The sequence below is a fragment of the Sminthopsis crassicaudata genome, chromosome 4 (assembly GCF_048593235.1).
Source record: "Sminthopsis crassicaudata isolate SCR6 chromosome 4, ASM4859323v1, whole genome shotgun sequence".
In the NCBI taxonomy this organism is placed as follows: domain Eukaryota; kingdom Metazoa; phylum Chordata; class Mammalia; order Dasyuromorphia; family Dasyuridae; genus Sminthopsis; species Sminthopsis crassicaudata.
This window is the reverse complement of record NC_133620.1, coordinates 463,240,225-463,266,246: the sequence shown is the minus strand read 5'-3', so window position 1 is coordinate 463,266,246 and position 26,022 is coordinate 463,240,225. Positions and strand designations below refer to the sequence as shown.

Here is a 26,022-nt window from a genome sequence, read left to right as displayed (position 1 = left end):
GGGCGGGATCGGGGCCGGGGAGGGATCGGGCCGGGCGGGATCCGGGCCGGGGCCGGGCAGGATCGGGGCCGCCCGCGGCGTGGAAGCCCCGGCCCCGGCTGGCAACAAAGGAGGGGATGGGGGAGGGCCGGGCCGGGAGGCTCCGCGGGGCTCGGGAGGGGCTCGGCCGGCCGGGCATTTGGGGGGCGGCGGGGGAAGCTTTGTCCTTGGGCGGGCTCTGCGCGTGGGGGCCGGGGGCGCCCGGCAGGAGAAGGGCCGGAGGGCGCTGCGTGGGGGGGGGCGGCGGGGATCGGGGGTGCCGGATGCCCCCTGCTTGTGCCAGCGCCGGGAGCTGCCCACGCCGAGGGCGGCTCTTTGTTAAGTGGGTCTGTGGGCTCCGCGGCCGGCGCCACCCCCTCCCCCCATCCCGAGTCCCGGGCAGCGGGGAGCCGGGCACCCGGGCATCGCAGCATCCCTTGTGGGCCAGGGAGGGGGAGCCTGGCAGCCTGAGCGCTCCGGCTCCGGAAGGGAGACGCTGCGCCTTGTCCGACGTGTCCCCACTGGGCCCATGGCCCCCTCCCGCGCCCTCCCCCTCCCCACGCCCGCAGCTCCGCCCGGGTGGATGGTCCCTGTGGGCTCCAGGATACCGTGAGACAGCAGAATGTGCCGCCCGGGGGGGGGGGGGGGGGGGGGGGGGCGGCTGCATCCTGGGCCAGCGCGGCGGTCCGGCGGAGCCGTGACAGGCCCGGCCGCGGGGTGGGCGCTCGGGAGTCCCAGCCACTTGTGGGAGGATTCGCTGATGAGTCTTTCCAGCCGGCCCAGGATGCTTCAGGGTTCCCAGAACCGCCGGCCCGCCCAGTGGCAACGTGGACCTGATTCTAGAGCATCCATCCCTACCTGGTGCCTCAGTTTCCCCCCAGGGCTAAAGGGGGTCCAGTGAAAAACTTGCCGCCAAGCTTAGGGGACACGTCATGGCGGAGGAAACGAAGTCATTTTTTATTTCTTTTTCACTCTGGTTCTTTCTCAAGGGTCTCTGTAGAGATCAGCCCAGGGCTCTCATCCCCACTCCGCGAGGATCAGGGGACCACACTGGGCTAGGGCATGGGGGAGAAGCCTTAGCTGCCGGAGAAAGAAGGAGGGAAGGCGGAGGGGAGTCTGGAGGGCTTCCTGCCACCAGAGTGGGCGCCCCTCTGGCACCCAGAACCTGCTTCCCGGTCCTGTTCTCCCCTCATTTCCCGTCTCTCTGGGGCGCACTCAGGGCCAAACTGAGGAAAGAAAGAAAGGCAATTCTCTCCCCTGCCCTTAAATTCTGGAATAATTAAGAACACTGAGGTACAGTGGGCATCAAAGGAGCTGAGTTCGAAATCTGCCTTGGCTCCTGGTTACCAGGGTGAACATGGGCAAGTCTCAGCAGCCTCATCTGTAAAATGGACAGATTGAACTAGATGTGTGGGAGGTTCCTTCCCAGGCTGGCTAAAGTGGCCGGAGCGGCCCAGCTTCTGGCTCCAGACTCAGCAGCGCGCTTGTTGTGGCCGCTCATGGTGTGTCCATCCGGACTTAGCGGTGGGAGCATGCTGCCCAATGTGTGATTCTGGGGGACCTGTCGGTGCGAGCTCTGAAGCTCTGAGCTTGTCACTTCACGTCCCCAGACCTCAGTTTCCTTCTCTGTAGAAAAGAAGAGCTTGGATTAAATGGTCCCTGCAATGTCTTCCCATTGGTGATCAACGTTCCCATGAGCCTTTTCTCTCTCTTCCGGAGGCGGGCTGGCCCAGCCGGGATGGGGGAAGGAAGACCTCTGGGTGCTGAGCAGAGGAAGTGAAGGGCGCTCCGGGAGAAAGCAGAGCTGCAGCTCTACTCTTTCTAGACTTTGGAATTTTGGCTGGGTGAGCCCTTGGCCCTGTGCCCGGAGCTTCTTGGGTAACATTCACCCATTGTGCATCTGCCCCCGGGAATGGGAATTTGCTGCTTTGTTCATTCAACAAGCCTCTATTGAGGTTGTGCGCCCAGCCCTGCTGGAGGTGCTGCAGGCTTCTCGGGGGCCAGTGCTCCCTGCACACGGCCCCCGGGGGAAGTCTCCCTGAAATACCACTCTGCCCTTGCCACTCTTGTTCCCCATGAAGTCCTCCTCCTGGCACTCAAGGTTCTCCACAATCCAACTCTGTCCTACCTTTCCAGCCTGATCCAATGCCCGCATGAACTGGCTTCTCTTCACGAGGGCGTGTGGCCCAGGGGGTAGAGCCCTGCAGTCAGAGGACCTGGGATTGGGTCCAGGCTCTGCCTCTCACTACCTGCATGACAACGAAGGCACTGACTTTGGAAAGATCTGGAATAGGCTGTCTCTGAGGTCCTCCCGGCTGGAGCACTAGGGCTTGGGATTCTCATTGTTGCCAAATAGTCCATTCTTGTTACCCTCTCAGTCTTTAGTCCAGTGCCCTCCACCTGTACTCACGTGCCCACACCATCTCTTCCTTCTCTCTCTGTATCTCTCTGTCTCTGTTTATCTCTATCTCTGTCTGTTTCTTCCTTCTCTCTCTGTCTCTTGCTTCCTTTTTTGTCTCCATTTGTCTCCCTCTCTGTGTCTCTGTCTCTTGTCTCTCTCTATCTCCTTCTCCGTGTCTCTGTCTTTCTCTTTTTCTCTGTGCCTCTGTCTGTGTGTCTCTGTGTCTGTCTCTTTCCATCTCTCTCTCTCTCTCTCTCTGAATCTGTCTCTTTCTCCTTCTCCATGTCTCTGTCTCTCTCTGTCCTGTCTCTTTTTTTCTCTCTGACCTACCCATTCTTTAAGGCCATACTAAATCTCACCTCCTCCATGCTGTCATCCCTGACCACCCCGGCCAATGGCATCCCTCCCGTCTCTGAATTCCTGTGGAACTTCCTATCTGTATAGAGAAAAAAAGAATTGGAGAAAATGGCCCTGAGCTCAGCTCTGCTTTTTACCCCCGTGTGACTTTGGACAAAACCTCTTCTGGGACTCAGTTTCCTCATCTGTAAAGTGAAAGATTTCTGAGCCTCCTTCCAACTTTAAAATCGATAATCTGCTGTTGGGATAAAGTATTTTTCTTGAATATGCATCAAATTCTCTTTTACAGTCCTTTTAAAATGATGTCACATGTGGTTTCTTGGTGATACTACCTCTGTATTCAGGACTGATCCCCTAAAGGGATTATTGATTTAAAAAATAAAATAAAATAAAAATGCAGCCTGGTTGTAAGTAGATTATACATTCCCTGAGAGTAGGGGAAAAGGCAGAGTAAATTGATTCATAAGATCATAGATTCTGAGTGGGAAAGCTGCTGAGTTGATCTCTGTCATCTTACAGACAGGGAAACTGAGGCCCAAAGAGGACAAGTAACACAGGATCAGGAGAGCGGGGCCTCAGAGGCCATCTGGCCCAGGTCTGTTATATTGTGGATGGAGAAAGACAGTTAAGTGACTTATCTAAGGTTACATAAGTGGAGCCAAAAGTGACATTCGAACTCAGTTCTCTATTAAGGTCCTGAGATGGGTCAGTCATGCATTGCTAGTGAAGGATGCCAGGCAAACAGGTAGGCAGTCCATCTTCTCCTTTGGTTCCCTGTGCCATGTCAAGAGAGAAGGGCCCAGCCCAATGGGTAGACTCCCACAAAGGAATTATGGGAGACGTGGAGTCAGAGAGTAGGAGCTCCCACATCACTGAGATCACAGACCCACTGAAATCGACGTGATTCAGATCCTAGCCCTCTCCTATGTTTTGCCTTGGAGGGCTCTGATTTTGTCCCCATTTAGGTTCTCAGCTGTGTTCTCAATAAAAATGATAAAAGGTAACATTTAAATAATGCTTCGAGGTTTACAAAGCCCTGCACAAATATTATTTCATTCAATCTTTACAACAACCCTAGAAAATAGGGGCTGTTGTTTATCCCTATTTGACATATGAGGAAACTGAGGCAGTTGGAGTTTAAGTGACTTGCCCAGGGTCACACAGCTAGGAATAATCAGATCCTGGATGTAGAGCTAGACCATCCAGACCAACGCTTGCAGCAGAGAAGAATGACGCTCAGGGAGCAGAACAATTTGCAGCAAGTCTCACAGAGGCTGGAATTTGAACTCAGGCCCTCTTGATTTCAGAGGCTAGGTTCTGTCCAGCGCCTCTGTTCCAGACTACTGGCTCCTTGGGAATTCTTCCTTTCCCTGACCTTTCCCATGGGCCAGAGGAGGAAAGGGATGCTGGGAAAACGAGTATTAAAGCTGCTCAAAGAAGGCCCCCTGCGCTCTTCACTCCCTCTTCCCTTCCCCTCAGCCCCTTCTCCATCTTTCCCCCCACCCCATTATGTGTACAGGGGCAGGGATTGTCATTAAAGTCATGTTTTCAGAGGAAATGCTTAAAAATGTTAATGAAATGTTTCCCTTTTAGGCAGAAAGTTTTGGTTTTTTTTTAAATGCCCATCCCAGGCTGTTTTTATTAAGAAGGCATAAATTTGGGCCTAAACAATTTAACAGCTTCCTCTTTAGCCCTGACCAGGCCCCTCAGTGCCAAGCCTTTCTCCCTGGAAATCACATCCTCTAGTTTAGCTGGAGCCCAGAATAGACAGCCGTACTCTCTCTTTCTCTCTTTCTTCCTTTATTTCCGTTCCTTTCCCCCTGGCCTTTTAAACCGGGAAGACAGAATATCAGTGTTTAAAAACAAACAAAAACTGTTTGTCCCGCTGGGAAAAGAGGGGACGCCAAGGCTCCCGCCTTCCTGCCTGTTGCTTTTCCCAGCCTGCAGCTGGAACCAGGAACAGACTAGGTCTGTGGGTCAGGGCGATGATACACTGAGGAGGTCAAGGTGAGGGGCTCCGGCCGGGAGGGGCCCAGCGAGCTCTGCTTGCCCGGCCACCAGACGACCTCCCAAACTCGAGCTCTCTTGCAGACAGCCCCAGTAGGGCTAGGGAAGTGAGTCCCCGTTGGGTTGGGGAGGATTCCCACGGAATCCATTCCATTTATGGGATCCCTATTACGTGGAAAATAGGGCAGCCGGGGGGTGCAGTGGATAGCGCGCCAGGTCTGGAGTCAGAAAGAACTGATTCAAATCTAGCCTCCGACACTTACTAGCTTGTGGTCCTGGCCGGATCACCTTCCCCTGCTTATCTCCGTTTCCTCATCTGTGAAATGAGCTGGAGAAGGAGATGGCCACTCATTCTGGTGTCTTTGCCAAGAAAATCTCAGATGGGGTCATAAAGAGTCCGATGTGACTGACACAGCTGATTAACCACCCTTCAAATTACCCAAGCTGAGAGAATTTCTGGCTGGAATGATTCAGGAAGGCTTCCTGGAGGAGGGGGCCTCGGAGCTGGACCTTGAAGGCCTTGAAACAGCAACACAATCACGTGCTCCTGTGCTGCTTCAGGTTACTGCCCCTCTACAGTGCTTCATTAAGAGGAATAATGCAACGTTGGGGGTGGTAATTAAGCCCCTTGGGTGCCAGAGGAGAAACTGAGGCACGGAGCCTCGACTTGGGGAATTTGAAGGCTACAGGACTGAGATCAGCCTTACTGGCAGAATCGCGTCATCCAAAAAGTCCCCATTCCAGGCTGGCTGCCGAATCACGGGGCCGAGAGCCACTCTGGGGCTGTGTAGACACCCCATGGGGTGTGTGGAGACTTTTAATGAAGGAGACATTTGAAACCTGTTTTCTCCAACCAGGGGCTCCCTGTCTTTTGCTGTCGGCTCATTGGCTTGCCCACATTCTTTCTGAACAGCCTCTTTGTACCCCATTTGCGGTGACTCATGGGGTGGGGGAGGGGGCAGTTGCCCGGGCACACTGGATTGCCTGGCGGTTCCCTCGAGCGGCTGAGATAGCAGTTCTTGGCATCCGGGGCAGCCAGACCTGTTGAGTTGAAATCCCCGAGGTTCGTCCTTAGCTTTTAATATGATCCTCCCCGCTGCGCCCATACCCTGGGTCTGGTTCTCCATGCCCCTTCTCCCTCTCCCCACAGGGCTCCAGAATCCTCCCTTTGATGCTTCCTTTGTGTAAGTGGCCGAGCGAGCCGTTTCCTCCCCGGGACTAGTTCTTCGTCTGTAAAATGAGGGGACTGAACTAAGGGAGAGTTTATGAGCTTCCTTCTGGCTCTCCTCGGTGTGCGATCCTGGGAGCCGGGAGGAAGCATGACGGGGATTGATGTGGAAGGAATGCTGGCCTTGGCCTCCGAGGATGTGGTTTTGTGTCCTGACTGCCACTTGCTGCCTGCGTCTTTCCAGTTCTCTGGATCCCAAAGGAGGGGCTTGGACCACAGGGCCTCGAAGCCCAGGTCCCGACCCAGAATCCAAGGATCTCTCCTCTCCTTGGTATCCGTGAGTCCTAGTTTACGGACTAATTTTTAAATATCAATCTGTTTTGTTTTATTTTTTTTAATATCAACAAAAATCTATTTTTTCCCCTCTTCTCTCCCTGTCTACAAATGAGTATTTTGGTAAATACACAGAATCCTCAAGATAAAGGGGATCTTAGGGATGTTCCAGTCCGAGGTCCTGTCACCAGAAAACCAGACAAGTTGTGATCTAGTCTTAAGCCCATTTAAGCTCACTGTCTCAACAAGCAGGCTGTCAGACAGTTATAATCCTCGAAATGAACAAACAAACGAATAAACAAACGAATAAAATACTAGTTGTGTCTAATACTTCATGACCCCATTTGGATTTTCTTGGCAAAAATGCTATAGTAGTTTGCCATTTCCTTCTCCAGCTCATTTTACAGGAGAGGAAACTGAGGCAGACAGGAATAAGGGAGGTCATGGAGTTAGTAAGTATCAGAGACCAGATTTGAACTCGGGAACAAGCTGAATCTTCTTGACTGTAGGCAGGTCTGGAGCTCTAGTTGCCTCAATAAACTAATAGCAAAACAATTAATAAATGAAAGCATATTGATCTATTTTTTCATATACTTTAATTTTGGAATGTATTCCTCCCTTCTCTCTGACCCAAGGGACTATGTGATGAAGAATTGCTTTTTAAAAGGAAAGAAAAAAAAGAGGGGAAAAAGCAGTTTAAGAAAACTACCAGATCTGACATTATACAGTGTTTCACACCCACGGCCCCCCACCTCTGCCAATAAGAGGAGGAGCATTTTTTCTTTTCTTCTTGCACAGCTTTGTCGTTTTAATTATCCAGCATTCAATTTCTTTTCTTTGGTTCTTTCCAGTTGCATATTGTAGGACCCTTGTGTTCCAGGTTCTGCCCACCCCAATCTGTATCAATATTCCCGTGATGCTCTGGGCTCTTTGTCCTCATCGCTTCTCACAGCTCAGTCACACTCCATTACATCGGGGTCACCCAGTTTGTTCAGCCGTTCCCCAACGAGGGCATCCACTTTGTTTTCCAGTCTTTGCTGCCACAAATAAAAGCACCAGAAGCTCTAATTCTTAGGGAGTTTGTCCTTTTTTTTTTTCCCCAGCCCAAATCTGTCTTCAACTCATTAGTCATCCTCAAGCCAACATCAACAAACATTGATTAGTCTCCCATTACTCAGAGGAGGGAAGCAGGAAAACCAACTGGGACGCCATGTTTGCTCACGTGGAGTGTGTGGGCTAGTGGAAGGGAAGTAGCCCAGACATTCGTGGGCTTAGCAGTGTATTGGCTAGAGTGCTGGACCTGAGCAGGGAAGACCTGAATTTGAATTCTACCACAGCTACTCACCAGCTGTGTGCCCTTGTGCAAGCCACTTAACTGCTTGAAGCCTCAGTTGCCTCATCTGTAGAGAGGGGATGATAATTATAATAAAATTTCTTTTTATAATAGCACGCAATTATTATGATATATGTATATGCATGTACACTTACACATATGTACATATATATATACATGCATTTATTAGAGAAGATACCTATATTTTATCTATGTACCTATGTATATAATCTATGTATATATATCTATGTATATTTTATCTATGTATATATACTGTGCAAATATAATATAAATACAATGTATGCATGGCAGCCCATAAATATGCACATACACATTTTACACATATAAATATTTACATATATTTACACCCATATCAATTCACATAAATCACATATAGTTTCATACATATCATACACATGTGCATGCACATATGTATAGAATGTACATGTATGTGTATACAGTGTGCTTATATGTATACACAATGTGCACATACATAGATATATTATGTGTACATGCATATGTAATATATGTTTACGTACTATTATGTGTATATGTAATGAGTATATATGCAATACACACATAATGTGCGCACATACTATTTGCACTATGCACACATGCAACACAATATCACATTGATAAATACTGATTATATTGTGTGTATATGTAACATACATATATGGCATATGTATAATTTACCCGAACGACTTATTTTCTTTTTTTTTTTTTTTTAATTTTTTATTTTATTTTATAATTATAACATTTTTTGACAGTACATATGCATGGGTAATTTTTTACAACATTATCCCTTGCACTTACTTCTATTCAGATTTTTTCCCTTCCTCCCCCAACCCCCTCCCCCAGATGGCAAGCAGTCTTATATATGTTAAATATATTACAGTATATTCTAGATACAATATATGTGTGTAGAACCGAATTTTTTGTTGCACAGGAAGAATTGGATTCAGAAGGTAAAAATAACAGTTTACATTCATTTCCCAGTGTTCCTTTTCTGGATGTAGCTGGTTCTGTCCATCATTAATCAATTGGAATTGGATTAGTTCTTCTCTATGTTGAAGAAATCCACTTCCATCAGCATACATCCTCGGACAGTATCATTGTTGAAGTGTATAATGATCTTCTGGTTCTGCTCGTTTCACTCAGCATCAGTTGATGTAAGTCTCTCCAAGCCTCTCTGTATTCCTCCTGTTGGTCATTTCTTATAGAACAATAATATTCCATAACATTCATATACCATAGTTTACCCAACCATTCTCCAATTGATGGACATCCATTCATCTTCCAGCTTCTAGCCACTATGAAAAGGGCTGCCACAAACATTTTGGCATATACAGGACCCTTTCCCTTCTCTAGTAGTTCCTTGGGGTATAAGCCCAGTAGTAGTATGGCTGGGTCAAAGGGTATGCACATTTTGATAACTTTTTGGGCATAATTCCAGATTGCTCTCCAGAATGGTTGGATTCTTTCACAACTCCACCAACAATGCATCAGTGTCCCAGTTTTCCCACAGCCCCTCCAACATTCATCATTATTTGTTCCTGTCATCTTAGCCAATCTGACAGGTGTGTAATGATACCTCAGAGTTGTCTTAATTTGCATTTCTCTGATCAATAGTGATTTGGAACACTCTTTCATATGAGTGGAAATAGTTTTAATTTCATCATCTGAAAATTGTCTGTTCATATCCTTTGACCATTTATCAATTGGAGAATGGCTTGATTTCTTATAAATTAAAGTCAATTCTCTGTATATTTTGGAGATGAGGCCTTTATCAGAACCTTTAACTGTAAAAATTTTTTCCCAATTTGTTACTTCCCTTCTAATCTTGTTTGCATTAGTTTTGTTTGTGCAGAAACTTTTTAATTTGGTGTAATCAAAATGTTCTATTTTGTGATCAATAATGGTCTCTAGTTCTCCCTTGGACACAAACTCCTTCCTCCTCCACAAGTCTGAGAGGTAAACCATCCCATGTTCCTCCAGTTTATTTATGATTTCGTTCTTTATGCCTAAATCTTGGACCCATTTTGATCTAATCTTAGTATGTGGTGTTAAATGTGGGTCCATGCCTAGTTTCTGCCATACTAATTTCCAGTTTTCCCAGCAGTTTTTGTCAAATAATGAATTCTTATCCCAAAATTTGGGATCTTTGGGTTTGTCAAAGATTAGATTGCTATTTTTATTCACTATCTTGTCCTGTGAACCTAACCTAAGCCACTGATCAACTAGTCTATTTCTTAGCCAATACCAAATGGTTTTGGTGACTGTTGCTTTATAATATAGCTTTAAATCAGGTACACTTAGACCACCTTCCTCTGACTTTTTTTTCATTAGTTCCCTTGCAATTCTCGACCTTTTATTCTTCCATATGAATTTTGTTGTTATTTTTTCTAGGTCATTAAAATAGTTTCTTGGGAGTCTGATTGGTATAGCACTAAATAAATAGATTAGTTTGGGGAGTATTGTCATCTTTATTATATTCGCTCGGCCTATCCAAGAACATTGAATGTCTTTCCAATTATTTAAATCTGACTTTATTTTTGTGGCAAGTGTTTTGTAATTTTGCTCATATAATTCCTGACTCTCCTTTGGTAGATATATTCCCAAATATTTTATACTATCGACTGTTATTTTGAATGGAATTTCTCTTTGTATCTCTTGCTGTTGGATTGTGTTGGTAATGTATAAAAATCCTGAGGATTTATGTGGATTTATTTTGTATCCTGCGACTTTGCTAAAATTCTGAATTATTTCTAATAGCTTTTTAGCAGAGTCTTTGGGGTTCTCTAAGTATACCATCATGTCATCTGCGAAAAGTGACAATTTGATTTCTTCATTTCCTACTCTAATTCCTTGGATCTCTTTCTCGGCTCTTATTGCCAAGGCTAGAGTTTCTAGTACTATATTGAATAGTAATGGTGATAGTGGGCAACCTTGTTTCACTCCTGATCTTACAGGGAAAGGTTCTAGTTTATCACCATTAAATATGATGTTTACTGAAGGTTTTAAATATATGCTTCTTATTATTTTAAGGAATAGTCCATTTATTCCTATACTCTCAAGCGTTTTTAGTAGGAATGGATGTTGGATTTTATCAAATGCCTTTTCTGCATCTATTGAGATTTATTTTCTATGTGTAACATACATATAATGCACATGCTATTTATGTTATATGTATGTGCAATATACATATATGCTATTTATATTATATAAATATTATATATGATATATATATAATATTTATATATATATACACACATACATATACTATTTTTCTTGTTTAGTCATTTTTCATTTGTTTCCGATTCTTTGTGACTTCATGTGGGGTTTCTTAGCAAAGCTCCTGGAGTGATTTTCCATTTCCTTCTCTAGTTCATTTTTATAGATGAAAACACAGGCAAACCGGGTTAAACGACCCCCTGTGGGGGACTTGACTGGTTCCATGGGGGGTACCGGTGACGGTGCTAGAAGTGGGATGATGAGAAGAGGGTGTCCTAGCTTCAAGGCCTTGTCTGTTTGTCTGTCTGTCTCACTCTTTCAGCCAAATTATCTCATAAATTTCAATGATGTGGCTAAAGAAAAGCTGTCATCCTTTTTAAAAAAATCAAGACTATGAATGATGTAGAGAAAAGTCTATTTTAAGCAGTCCAGAACGCCCTGTCCTTTTTAACAGGAGGGATGCGAGTACGTACTGGCTGCTGGCCCTCCAGCAGCAGCTGCTCTGACGTCCCGGGTGCTGTCACTCCGAGGAGGAGGCTCGTCCGTAGAATGGAAAATGAGATGAAATGGGGGAGAGAACAGGCCGGCGCCATCACTCTATATGTTGTCCTGGATGGAGCTCTGAGAAGAATGGCAGTACTTTGGTGTTGCCATTTAGCCGTGGCTCTCACCCCATTTGGGGTTTTCTTGGTGGAGATGCTGAGTGTTTCCTCCTCCAGCTCATTGGACAAGTGAGGACCCCGAGACCGAGTCAGATAACTCCCCCAGGATCACACAGCCAGGAAGTGTCAGAGGTCAAGGTTGGTGCTCTGTCCCCTGAGCCCCCTTGCTGCTCCCGATGTTCTGGACAGAAACAGGGAGATGTGGAAAGAAGAGTCAATTTAGGAGGAAAGATAATGACTTCAATTCTGGCCATGTGGAGTTTGAAATGCCCAATAAACAGCTTAAACCTTCCACCTATATTGTCTCTTCCATGAGAATTATGGAGTAGACAATCCCCCCATTAGAGATCTTGGGAACTCCTTTTTTTTTATTTGCATCCCTGGCACTGAGCATAGTGCTTTGCATACAGTTAGTGCTTAAGCAATGCATTTAGAGAGACTGAATATACAGATCCATGGGAGTCAGAGAATCATAGAATCTGACATATTCTGATACAGGGAAATTGAGTCCAGAAAGTCAATCTGCCCTCAATGGCCACATGACCTGGATGTGAAAGAAATCACTTCTATAGCATCCCCTGTGTCAGAATGATCGTTGACCCCGTGCCAACTGCTGAAATCCCTTGAGAGAGTGTGTAGAGAAAGAGGGCCCCGCCGTCCATGGCCGATCAATCAGCAAAGGTATTAATGGCAAGGCAGCCGGGAAAGGAGGGGAGCGCTGGTCAGCGGCGTCAGAGAAAGGTGGAGCCATCGGAGCCGGGCACTTAGGGGGCCACTAGTAACTTTGGGCAGGGAGTTTAGTGGGAAACCAGATTACCCACCCTTGGGAAGGGAGGCGGGGACATGGCAGCCCTTTAGGAGTTTAGCCATAAATGATGGGACGGTGGGGACGAAGGCTGGTAGGGTGGTGGCTGCTGCCCCAGGGAGGGCTTTTTGAGGGTGGGGATGTCTGAGTATGTTTGTGCAGGCCAGCAGGAGCCAGAGGGAGAAAGTAAAGATCAGAGAGGTTGGTTCTGGGAGGAGAGAACAGGAGCGCGGCTCTGAGAAGGAGGGAGCCGAAGGAAGCGGACGGAGTTGGGTGCTGGGAGCTGGTGGGAGGCTGGAGCCCTGGATTTGAATCCTGCCCCTAATGCCAGCTGTGCCTGTGGTTTCCTTCTCAGGAAATTCTCCAGGGTTTCAGGTGGAGTGAGTTTGGACGCTTTGCCCTGGGGATTTCCCTCCCCGGGAGCTCCTCTGTGGGCGGAATCTCGGGACCAGACAAAATGATGGCAGGAGGGTGCTTTCCCAGGCCTGTTCCCCACCCCCGCCCAAACAATGGTGCTGATAGGAGAAGAAAAGAGGGGGGAAACGGTGCCAGCCTTGAAGCCCTGCCTGATTTATGCCCCAACAGTGTCCCATTGATGGCGAGTCACGTGGGGCCGGCCCGAGTCAGGAGCTCCCAGCCAGGCAGATTCACCAGGCCCCAGGCCGGAACTCCTCCCAGATGCCCATGGGCCCCCCTGTGGCCACAGAAAACCCTCTTCCTTGGGGTGAAGACCACAGAGGCTGCACTGCCAGGACCGCCCACCTATAAACTCCCAGCCGCCCACCGGCACGGTCAGGAGCTCTGAAGGCGGGACTCAGGCGGGCCCTGCTGAGAGGGGGGAGGGTCCCGGACCCCAGCTCCCAGCACAAGGGGACACACTCGCCCTCTCCGAAAATGGACTTCTGGGAGAACTTCCATGGGAGGTTCAAACCCTTTTGAATTCTTCCCAATTTGTCACCTTCCTCTTGGCGAAGTCCCAGCTGCAGCCCGGACTCTGGCCCCAGCCCGACAACCAACCAATCAGTAGGAATTTATCAACTTCTTACCATGTTTCTGGGTGTTCAAAAAAATGCAACCCCCTCTCCATCCCCCCCAAACCCTAATCTCGGCCCCCAGGAAACTCACCTTTTAATGGGAGAGACGACATGGAATTATCCGGGAACATACGAGACATACCCAGAGTAGACCGAAGGTAATCTGGAAGGGGAAGCAGCTGAGGGCCTGGGAAAGGCCTCCCCTTATTGAAAATGGATCTTCCCTGGACCGCTAGGGGGCGCAGTGGATGGAGCACCAGCCCTGGAATCAGGAGGACCCGAGTTCAAATCTGGTCTCAGACACTTCCCAGCTGTGTGACCCTGGGCAAGTCACTTAACCCCAGCCTAGGGGGAAAAAAAAGGATCTTCCCGAGGTTCTGGGGAGTGTTCGTGCTCGCCTTCAGTCTCTCTCAGCATGGCTAAGAATATTTGTATTGACGCTATTTTACATCATGTTTATTTCTAAGTCCATCCTTTCCACCTCCATCCGTGGAATCCTCCCTTATAACAGAATAAAAAAAGAAAGCAGAAGAAAAGGCAGCTCAGCAAGAGAGGCGCAGATCAACCGAGAGAGTGTATCTGAGGTTCCGTGCCCGTGGTCCCCGGGAGCACGCAGAGCCAGAGTCAAATCCGGTCTCATCTGGGCTTGATGTATTACACGCGTGTTGGCTCAGAGCATCAAAGAAGCTGCCCAGCATGATGGTAGCAGCTCCAAAGAGCGTCCGAGGTGCGAATCCAGCTCCCCACGTGGGCTATTTCTGCCCCTTCCAAGGGCCTGACCAGCCACAGTGGGACCCACGTCCCTGGACCCCAACCCAGTGAGGTCTTCGTCTGGCAGCCGGATGTTTCTCCACGGTCCGCCTTGACCGCTTGTGTTTCCTAACCCAGACCGTAAGCGCCCGGAGGGCAGACATGCTTGTTTCTTCTGTGGACGCCGCCTGGCCGGCGTCACGATGAAGCCCTCACTTTTTAGTACGGCCTGCTTTGGACGAAGGCTGCCCTTCCTCCTCTCCTCTCCCTCCCCCAGGACAGATGTCTCCCTCAGCCCCAGGTCCCTGGAACCTCCATCCATTTCCTGTCCCACTCCCTGTGGCCCCAGGACTGACCTCATTAGGAAAACAGCCGAGAGTAATCTGGCTTGACCAGCAGCCCCAGGCCGGAGGGATGGCTCCCAGCTTCCCCAGCTGTGGGTGGCTTCCTCCCCCACACAAGCATGCAGCACTGCGTGTCCTCCTGGGGACCCACTCGGGGCTGGGCGGATCCTGGGCCCAGTTACTTCTGCCAGAACATGGATTGGGAGGAAACAGCCAAATAGAGGGAGAGAGGACATTTCCTGCCCCTGACATCCCCGTCCCGAGCCCCCATCTCCGCTGCAGGGAGAGCGGCCAGTCTAGCAAAAGGAAGGGATGGAAAGACAGGCCTCGGGGCTGGCGTACAAATTGCCTACTGACCCACTATGGGATCCTGGGGGAGAAGGCTCTCCTGAGTGACCTTGTCCAGCCTGACAAACATTGCTATTGCAGCAGCTCCCTGAATCCCCTTGTGTGGAGCCGGACTGGCCCAGGAAGCAATCAGGTGTCAAGGGCTCCTGCTTCTAAGGCAGTGAACAGAGGCCGGGTTTGCTCCTGGGGCCTCCTGCCTGGGTATTTGGGGTATATTTGTCTCCTCCTGCTCCTTGCCTCTCATTTTCTCTTCTCCTGACCCTCTCTCCCCCGATATCCCTTTGAACACTTCTCTATCTAGTTGCCTGATCACCTAACCTTTACTCCCGCAAATTTCCTCATCTGTAGAATGGGGAGTAGGCACCTGGAGCACAGGACGGTTATGGGGAGCCGTAAGTGACTGAGTAAAGCCTAAGTGGGAATCACTCAAGCTTCTCTAGGGCAGGGGGAGAGGAAAGGGGATAATTTTGTGTGAAGTACCTACTATGTGCTATGAACTGTGCTAAGCATTTTTTTTTTATAAACATTGTCTCATTTAATTCTCACAACAGCCATACATGGAGGTGCTGTCAGTCAGGGGGTGGCTGGCCTTGGTTCTTTGTAAAAAATGGGGGGTCAGGGAGAAGCCGGGGCTGCAGAGGCCTCCCAGAGTGACCCGGGGCGGGGGGTGAGGGGGCAGCTGGCCACTTGTTTTTGGCAATGGCCGCAGTGGAAATAACCCCTTGACATCCAACCGTTTGTCCCGGGCCCCCCTCGGGGTTCCTGTTTCGGAGGCTGGAATGATCCGTCCTGCCTAATGGTTTGTGGGATGATGACCGTCCCCATGACAATGACTAGTCACTGAGAAGCCACCTTGAGTCAGGGCCTGATTCTTGGTGTGGGAGAACTCGCACAGGACTAAGGGCTGGTTTGCCTTTCTCCCCTCATCTTCACCAGCAATTAGTCGCTTCTTGAGGGCAGTTGAGTTGTTCAGTCATTTTTGACTCTTCGCGACCCCATTTTGGGTTTGTTTTTGGCAAAGATTCCTCCCAATCCATGTTCTGGCAGAAGTAACTGGGCCCGGTATCCTCCCAGCCCTGAGTGGGCCCCTGACCCATGCTGGCCGTATGAATTGAACAAGTCACCGTATTCCTCCATGCTCCAGACAGACGTCTCTCTAAGACAAGAAGTTGCAGGGACTGTGGGGATCCACCTGAGGAGAGGGCATCTTCTCACCAGGTACCCCCTGCATGGGTTCAGACCTACGCTGGGTAAAGGCTGGTACAAGGCCATCCGAGAATGGAGGGGGCTTCCCGTAGAAGGGGGCACCTGGCCTTGAAGGGGGAGAAGGATTGGAGAGGGCGAGCCGGAGGGAGCGCCTTCCAGGCATGGGACTTGGCTCCTGGAGAGCTGCAGAAAGGAGAGATGTGGTGTCAGGTTCAGCTCCCTGAGCTCTGGGCGTTATCTCGATCTCGTGACCCGGAGCTGTCCGGCCTGGTGTCTGGTCACTCTCAGACTGGAGGTTTCCCGAAGGCCTCATCTCCAGTCTGCCTCTCTCCCCAGGGTCCAGCACATACCCACTGGAAGGGTACATGTGTCCAGAATGTTTCTTGTTTAATAAAGACTTTGAGGAGTCTCGATGGGCTCAGCAGTGGGGACTCACTGCAGAGTCTTGCACTGAGTGACTTTCATGCCTAAGGCTTGCTTGAGCCCTGAGCTCCTCCCAAGGCTCTCCTTAGGGTCACCTCTCCGAGGGATCCAGGGGCTCCTTTTGCAAAGGCCTCCAGAGCCACCTTCAGTCATCCCGACTCATACCTGGCCACTGGACCCAGATGGTTCTGGAGGACAAAGTGAGGCTGGTGACCTTACCCAGCCCTCCTTCACCAGTGGGGCATGCGATATCACCTCCCTGATACCACAGTCCTCTTCAAGAAGGAAGGACCAAAACAACAAAGTCGGAATGGCATCCAGGATGGAGAAGGGCCTTGGGGTCAGGCTCCTGGAGGATTGCTGGAAGGAGCTGGGGAGGTTTAGCCAGCAGATGGAAGATTGAGGAAGGGGTCACGTACATGGCTGCAGGTGTTGGCTGGATGGCGCAAGAGACAGCGGCTTTGTTTTTCTTGGTTTTAGAGGAAAGAGAGGAATGCTGGGGGGGAGTTTGAGAGGAGCCCGATCCTGCTGAGTAGGACTTTCTAATAACGAGAGCCATCCACGGTTGGAATATGGCCTCTCTCGGGGCACAGACCATCTAAGCCACTTCCCTGGTTTTACAGAGGAGGAAACGGAGTCCACAGGGATAATGCAGTTTGCTAAAGCCACATAAATAATCGGTATCTGATTTGGAATTTGAATTTGGCTACATATTGCCCCCAGAATGATAGATAGTGAATTCCCCATTGGGGGGGGGTCTTCTTAGAGCCATAGTGTCTGTACACTATGTACCAGGAAGACTCATCTTCTGAATTCAAATCCAGCCTCAGATACTTAGTGACTGTATGACCCTGGCCAAGTCATTTTATCCTGCCTGCTTCAGTTTCTCTCATCTGTAAAGCAAGCCGGAGTAGGACACGGCAAACACTCCAGCATCTCTGCCAAGAAAATCCCAAATGGGCTCACAAAGAGTCAGACATGAGTGAAAAATCACTGACCAAAGCAATGAGGTCTTTTAGCAGAGGGTTTTCTAATGCTGGCCAAGGCTTTTCTTGGTCACATCTGGGCTGGACTAAGTGGCCTATTTCGGGGTGGTCTCGGCCTCCAGTCCAGGAACAAAACAGATAAATGAAAAATAACTGAATTTACACAGCACTTTAAAACGCTGAATTTTTAAAACATTTCCAGCTTTCTATGCCAAATGGTCACAAGTCTCATTACAACTTTGTAAGTAAGATGTGGGTTGTGGATATTATTATTGTTTTTGTTGGGGGATATTCTGTGAGGTGTTTGGGGCTGAGCGACTCATTCAGCCAGTAAGCGTTAAGGGTCCGAGGTTGGATTTGAAGTCAGGTGTTCCTCACTTCAGAGCCGGTGCTCCATCCGTTGTGCCATCTAGCTATTGTTGTAGTTACCACTTTACACGTGACAAAACTAAATTCATTGTGATTTAGGGACTGGCAGAGGGTCACACAGTCAAGATGTTCCTGGCCCCAGGCAGATTTTCTAGTCACAAACCAGCTTAGCTCTCTCTCCATTTGATTTCCTTTTTTCAACCCTGCGAAATCATCGATGCAAGTACTAGTGATGAGGTTTAGAATTGGGGGCACCTAAATGAAATTAGGTTTAATTGAGGTCTAATGGCAGGTTCCGGGTACAGGGAGTCAAATAAAGTTTCCCTGCAACCCCTTTGGATTCGGCGCAAGGATACGGAGTTAAATGAGGTCTACTAGCGGCGCAAGATTCCCCTGTAAAGGACTTTACAGACCCGAAAACCTAGATTGCTAGAAGAGGTTTATTACGGGGTTTGGAAGTAAGGTCAAAAGGTATTAGGTAGAGAGGAGGGCACCAGCACCAGGTGGTTCCAGTGGGCAGAAATCCTTTGACGTGGCAGGCGTAAAGCTGCCATGTTTGGCACCTCTGCAAAGAGGATTCCACTCGGCTCTTTTATATTAGGGGGCTTTGGCTACAAGCTGAAGGGGGCTTGTGGGTGCAGTCCCAGGTTGGCTCCGTGCTAGGTTTCAGCCAGGGTTAGAATTTGAATTGAATTAAATGGGTTTAGGGACTGAGTCCCCTCCCTGAGGCAGAGTCCAAGGAGGTTTTCTCTTTTAAGGATTTTTCAGTTTTGCGGTTTCCTCGTCACTTGAAAGTCCATTTTACAGTAAAGGAAACTGAGGCTCCTGGAGTATAAGGATTAGAGTTAGGACTGCTGGCTCCAGGACTTGTGACTCCCTGGTCCAATTTTTTTCTTTTTTCTTTTGGTTGTTTTCTTTTCGTTTTTCTACTAGAGGGAAGGGAGAGCATTTCCAGATTTGTAACGAGGGGATGAGGAAGAAACTTGCCCTGCCTTTTTTTCCGGGCTGACCTTGAAGTATGGGCAGACACTGAATACCAGAGGGTTAGAAGAACAGAGACAGAATCCTTGTGGCTTCTTTCCTTAATGGATCTCAGAGTGCTGTCTAATTGCTGGTCAGCGAGAAGCTTCTCTAGTTTATGGGAAGGAAAAATGAGCCGTAGCCAGGTTAAATAACTTACCTACCTGAGACCGTAGCTGGCGTGGGGGTGGGGGAGGCCTACCATGGGGTGGCAAGCACGGAGCATTGGAGCAGAATTCTGGCTCCTATCCCTTCACCATGAAACCGTTCCCTCTCTACCCATTGGGCCATTGGGTTTCCCAGTGACCTAATTATGGCCTTTCCTAGACCTGGGAGCCTTCCCCAGAGGGAGCCACCCAATTGAGTGGAAATTCTTGAGCTGTTTCTTTTTTCTTTTTGCCGTCACTTCAGGCTGTCAGGGGCCAGTTGTAATAGAAACCTTGAAATGCAGCCTCTGGGGTGTGTTTTCTCCCAGTCTATCGACAATGGAAAGCGCTTACAAAGAAAGCCTGTTTCTTTGGGCTGCCTGCTTGGGAAATAACACCCTTTAATTACCATCTCTTTCTCCTCTCCAAGACCCCTGGAGATGCGATGGGCTTATTTCCTTTAAGCCTATGGGAACAAAATGGTGTCCTGAATAATAGTCACTGATCTGGGGGATGGAGGGGAGGATCTTAAGAAGCCATCGCACCCATCCCCCTGCACTGGGGAAGGATCGTGTCTTAACCATTCCTGCTTTTGAAAGGAAGGCAATAGAATAAACATTTATATAGCATCTACGGGTGCCAGGAAATGGGCCGAACACTTTTTACAAATATTATCTCATTTGATTCTCAAAACAACTAACCCTTTGAGTAAGTGCTGTTATGTTCTCCATTTAACAGTTGAGGAAACTGAGGTAGCCGGAGGCTAAGTGACTTGCCCAGAGTCACCCAGCTACTAAGTGTCAGAGGCAGAATTTCCGGCTCTGGGACCAGTATCCAGGGTGCCACCAGCTATCCTGAAGATCTGTGAGATCTTGGAACATCAGAGGAAGAAGGAACTTTGGGGCTGGTCTGGATATACTTACTATCTGTGTAATCTTGGGCTGGTTCCCGACTCTCAGTTTCCTCTTCTGTCAGATGGAGCTGTGGCACCAGATGGCATCCGAGGTCCCTCCAGCTCTCAAGCTATGATCTCATATATAACATGTAAACAGATATTCAAAATAAATATGAGATGATGTAGGAGGAAGGCACAAGACAGGGAGGTTTGGCAAGGAAAGGAGGGGGGGATCAGGATGGGCATCGGGGAGCTGGTAGCAGCAGCTCTCTCCCCCTCCTTTCCCATAGTGCCCCTCATCATCCTGCCAAAGCACCAATGCCGAGTGGGCGACTTGGCTGGGAGAGAGAGGGCAGCTGCATTCAGCTCAGTCTTGCTTTTCTCCTGGCCTCCTCTGCTTTCTAAGCTAGGTCAGCGTGCTTCACCCGAGCTGCCCGGCGGCTCCCTTGGTGAGAGCAGGCCAGGCTGGTGGGGCTCGCCAAAGAGGCCTTCCTCATGAATGCTCCCTTGGTTCTCTCTCACTGAGCGGCCTTCGGGGCCTCCCACATTTCCTTCCCAGTTCAGGTTCTCTATGGAAAACTGGCCAATTATAGTCTTTTGCTCAAGGCCATGGCCAGGGGTCTCCTAAATATTATTTCAGTGTCCAGAGAACAGAGGATGGGGAAGAGAAAGGGTCTTCTTTCATGTATTCACTCATCTTCCTGCTTCTGACTCTTCCAGAGCCAGGGGGGAAAGGGCTGCAAAAAAGGGACAAAACCCTGGGAATTTTCTTTAGATATTTAGGATACCAAAATTTTGTTTATAATAATAATAATAATAACAATACTCCCTTGAATGGGAGTTTTCTAGTTTTTCAGAGAAATATCATTATGTTGGAGATAAAAAGCTGGCCTTGGAGCCAGGAAAGAGGAGTCAGAGTCCCATCTCTACCACAAACTTGGCTGTGTGACCCTGGACTAGTCACTTATGCTAATCACTAAGACTATAAATTACAGATAACAGGGAGGTTCCTTGTCTGGATTGAAGTCACAAGTCCAATTCCTGTCTCTTACTTCTGGGGGTTTACTAGGTTTTCAGAGAACTTTCATGATGATTATCTCATGATATCTTCTGTAATTCTTCCCACAGTTAGGTGGGGAAGATCATCATGCCCATTTTAGAGATGAGGAAACAGTTCTGTAACTTGCTCAGGCTCATAAGACAAGGTATTGGCGATAGGTCTAGAATCCAGGTCTCTGACAACTTGTTTACTATATCTTATATCTAGGGTATGATGAGATTTCAGGGGCAATCTAGCCCAACCCCCTTATTTTAATTTCAATATTTTAATTTATCATCATAATTATCATAACTATCATATATAATTACATTATAAATATTACAATTAAATAAAATTAATATTTTAATATTAATTATACACATGTCAAGAAAACGCCAAGAAAAATAAAGTACAGAAAAGAATCTGCTTCAATCTGCACACAGAGTTCATCAGTTCTCTCTCTCTGGAGATAGATGGCATTTTAAAAAATCATGTGTCCTTTGGTATTTATTGGGTCATTGTCTTGGTCAGAGTAACTAATTGACAGAAATTCTCTGTGAAAAACATGAACATATTATTAGATGGAAGGTTAGAAAACATCTAGGAAAGGAAGCAGTGATTGCAGAATAGTCAGCATGACTTCAACCAGTATTTATCCTGAAGGGATCCTGCTTTTGAATGAGGCTATGAGACTCCTACATCAGAGGAAGTCTATTGCTCTACTTCACCTGGATTTCTAGGAAACATTTGCCAAAGACCAGATGGAGAGTTATGGCTTAGAGTTGTCCAGTTACGTGACTTCAGAGCTGGTTACAGAGCCAGATGCAGAGAATATAAATAGATCCTGACAGAGGGGCTCTAGTAGAGTGCCCAGGGAATGGATTCATTTATATTTTTCAGTTCTTATATATTTTTATCAATGACTTGGATTAGGTGTAAATGGACAACTCACTTCTATTTGGCAGGTGATTCAGGACTAGGAGGGATGGCTCACGTGTTAGAAGAAAATGTCAGAATCAAAGGCGATATCCACAAATGAGATCCATCCAGAAAGGAGATCTATGGACTTCATCTACTAAGCTGAAATAAATATAAAATCGTACATTTGAGTTTTTTTAAAAGCCTAACAACTTTAAGTGCTGGATGAATCATCACTTGTTGACTTGCCTTGGCACAGAGTGGAGATGACGGTTTGTTTGAAACTGAGTTTTGATGTCTTGGATTTAGCTGTGAGGGTCCTCAATAGGTTCAATACGTTGTCTGATGCAGTGGCCAAGCAAGCTTGTGCAGGCATGGGCTGTGTCAAGAGAGGAGGTGTCCTAGAAGAGGGAAGGGATCATCCCCTTGTATTCTAGACCCTGATCAGACCCCACATTCAGTTCTGGATACCAGATATTGACAAGATGGAGAACAGCCACAGGAAAATAAACAGGATGACAAAGACCTTTGAGATCATGACATATGAGGGATACTTGAAGAAAAGGAGGTTATTTAGCATAAATAAGAGAAACTTGGGGGAGGCAGCATGGATTGTGACTTTGTGGGGAATCTATGAGTCTGGTCCTGACTTACCAATAATTTGCTGAGTGATCTTGCTCATCACTAAAGCTCTCTGAGCTTCTGTTTCTTTCTCAGAAAAGCAAGGACCTTAATCTTAGGAACCTCTCCCAGTTCTGACATTCTGTGATTTTGTAACATATTTTTCTGGGACAGGGACTGTTTTTTTTTTTTTTTTCAAATGTGATTCATACTTAAAAGAGCACATTTGAGACAGATTTCTCATCATCCCATTTTTTTTTGTGCTGATTTCTCAGTTGGGCATGTTTGCTCTATGATGACATTTTCATCTGTGATTTATTAGTCTGAGACGTTAGTCTGGGGAGGATTTGGAGATTTAATGATAGGAGTGATCATCTCTATTGGCCAACACTATATAGACATTTCCAAATATTATTGCTGTTTTTGTATCATGTCAATGGGAATTTGGGGAATCTCAGAGTTCAGAAGTACCCTGGTATTTGTCTATCCCTCCAAACCAAGCGTTCTCTCCAACAGGATTCTTTATTCCATATCCCCAGTGACTGCCACTTAAGGATAAGAAAGGAATAAGCATTTATTAATAAATTTATTAAAGCACTATTTTGATTGCCTTACAAATATTATTTTATTTGATCTTTAAATAAAATTTAATAAATAAAATTAATAAATAAATTTTAATAAATGAAATAAATAAATAAAATTTATCTTATTTGATCTTTACAGTGACCAACCTTGGGAGGTAAGGGCCATTATTATCCCCATTTTGCAATAGTGGAAATGGAAAATATATGGTTCAGTGACTTGCCCAGGCTCACACAATCAGGATGAGTCCAATGTAAAATATGAAGTCTATTCTTCCATTCTCCAAGGTTTACCTACTAGAGAGCACAGCATCCTCCAATTTTTTTAAAATGATGGCAGTTTTTCCCCTCTCACATCAAGCTGAAATCCCCCAGCCATTCCTGCTCATCAATCCCACGTCCGGCCTCTGGTCACCACAGAACAAATGTCTGGCACATGGTAGGCGCTTAAAAAGTGTTCACTGAGTGGGTTATAACATTTCTGACCGAGGGCCATCCTTTTGCCAAATAGGCATTCCTCATGCAACAACAGTCCTCCCCCTAGGAATTGTGGGTATTATTAACTGTTTTTTACTGAGGAGGGAACTGAGGCTTAGGGAGAGGTGAAGGGGATTGGCTTCTAGGTGCAGCTGAGTCATGTCAGGAAAGAAGCAATTTTCATATGGAAAAAAAGGAGCTTTCTCCCAAACCACACGTGGATCGATGTGCTCCTGTGTATTCCAGGGCCTGGAAGGAGGCCATCAGGAGCGGAGAGTGGGAGGAGGGGAAGGATTCCTAGGGAAGTAGGATGTTGGGGGTAGTGAGGGAGAGAGAGAGACAGAGAATCAGAGAGACAGAGAGAGAAGGAAAGAGAGAAAGGGGGGGGGGAAGGAGAGAGGAAGGGAGGGAGAGACAGAGAGAGAGAAATAAAGAGGGAAGAAAAGACAGAAAGGAAGGGAGAGATAGAAAGACAGAGACAGAGACGGAGAGAGACAAAGATGGACCTAGAGAAGAGGCAGGGAGACAGAGAAAGCCGCAGCCAGTTCAGCCAGCCTAATTCACGTACCAGCCAAGTCTCACATTACCTGTACATTGCCCCTCTGGTATCCTCCACTTCTACAAAGAAGGCGGGGGGTAACGCCTCCTTTTCTCTTAGATCTCTCATTTCTGCACCTTCCTCCATCATCTCCATGTGGGAGATGCCCAAATCTGTGTCCTTGTCCTTCTCAAGTCTAACCTGTGATTAATCCTAACCTTGTAATATCTGTGTGTAATGGATGGAATATCAGGTTCAGATTCAGAAACTTTTGGATTCTACTCCTATCTTCAATATTTACTAGATGAATGCTCCTGGGCAAGCCATTTCTCTCTCTCTGGGTCGCCGTATTCTCATCTGTAAAATGAGAAGGAGCTCAGAGGATGTCTAGCCCAACGTGGGCCTGTGCAAGAGTCTTGCCTACCACATATCCAAGGGATAGTCATTGGCATTAGGAAAGGGGAACTTATCTCCTGAGATAGCCCTCTGTATCCTGAGATAGCCCACTACCTCCTGAGATAGCTCATTGCCTCCTGACATAGCTCACTCATTATTCTACTTGGAGACCCTTCCAGCTGTTATAAAGTTTTCCTTAAATGGAGCAGAAATCTGCCTTTGTAGCGTTCCCCCCAATGTTCCCAGCTCTTATTCCCCCCCCCCCCCCGCCCGGATCTAAGTGGAACACAACAATCCCCCCGCCTCCTACACCAATGACAACCTTTCAGAGACAGCTATTCTGTCTCCCTGACCAAAGCTGTTCTCCTCTAGGCCAAACATCCCTTGTTTCTTTCATCTCATCCTTATATGGCAAGATCTCGAGGCCCAGAGCTGTCCTGGTCACCCTTCACTGGACCTTCTCCAGCTTATCAGCTTCCTTCCTAGATGGCGGTGCCCGCAACGGAACCCATCACGCCGGCAGTGGCCGGACAAGGCAGAGGCCGGACAAGGCAGAGGCCGGACAAGGCAGAGGCCGGACAAGGCAGAGGGACTTTCCTCTCCCTGGCTCTGGTCACCGTGCCTGTTGGGGCAGCCCCTGGTCAGACGAGTTTCGGGGGCCCGTAACATGCTACTCTTAACTCCAGAACATCCCACTCTTAACTCCAGAAGGCCGTTCCAGTCCTTTTCAGACAAATAGCTGCTAGTCAGTCCTTCCCCACATTACACCTTAAAGCCAAGAATAAGATGTCACATTTATCCCGATTAAATGTCTTGTTACTAGAGTCATCCCAACGCTCTGTTGAGATCTCTGTCATGATCTTTGCAGATCCTGCTTCTGCCATCTCATATTAACCGTTGTTTCCACTGATGGTTCCTCACTCCAGTCTCCCAGATGCTACTTGGAGCCATTCATATGTTCTAAGTAGAGTCTGTCTCAGATGAGCATTGTTGGGGGGGTGTGTGTGTGCGTGTGTGTGTGTGTATGTGTGCGCGTGTGAGTGTGCATGTGTGTGCGTGTGAGTGTGCATGTGTGTGCGTGTGTGCGTGTGTGTGTGTGTGTATGTGTGTGTATGTGTGTACCCAGAAAGGACGGTCACTTGGAAAGTGATTTGAATTTAACATATACTTAAAAAGAAAAGGGAACTTCATCTAACAGACATTCTCTGTTTCCTGTACAAGCTTCTCTTTCTGTTCTGTTCTGGACATGGAAGTGTTCTTTTTGAGCTGATATTTTTTAAGTGACCTTGATTTTTTAAGGGGGAAAGATAACTATGGGGCGCGGATGTGGGATTTCACCGGTACGGTGACACTGCACATGGGAAAATTTCCTCCACGGTGCAGGTCGGCACCTGCTCTGCCACCCAGAATCCTACAGGGTGGATCTAACTGACTAAACTTGGCCAGGGTCAGACTTTCATTTCGTGTCAGCGGCTGAACTTGAGCCCAAGATTTCCTAGCTCTGAGACAAGCTCCCTGGCCATGCGGGCTGGACAAATATATGCAGAATAAGAGATGAAATAAATCCAGTGTACTCCGGGAGGAAGGCCACTGTCAGGTGGAGGAATCCAAGG

The 26,022-nt window shown here is 47.7% G+C and overlaps 1 protein-coding gene across 2 annotated transcripts in view; it reads left to right on the top strand.

Moving 5' to 3' along the window:
• The window catches only part of CLIP2 (CAP-Gly domain containing linker protein 2), a 103,234-nt gene that overhangs the window by 377 nt on the left and 76,835 nt on the right, over positions 1 to 26,022 (top strand). The window lies entirely within an intron of this gene.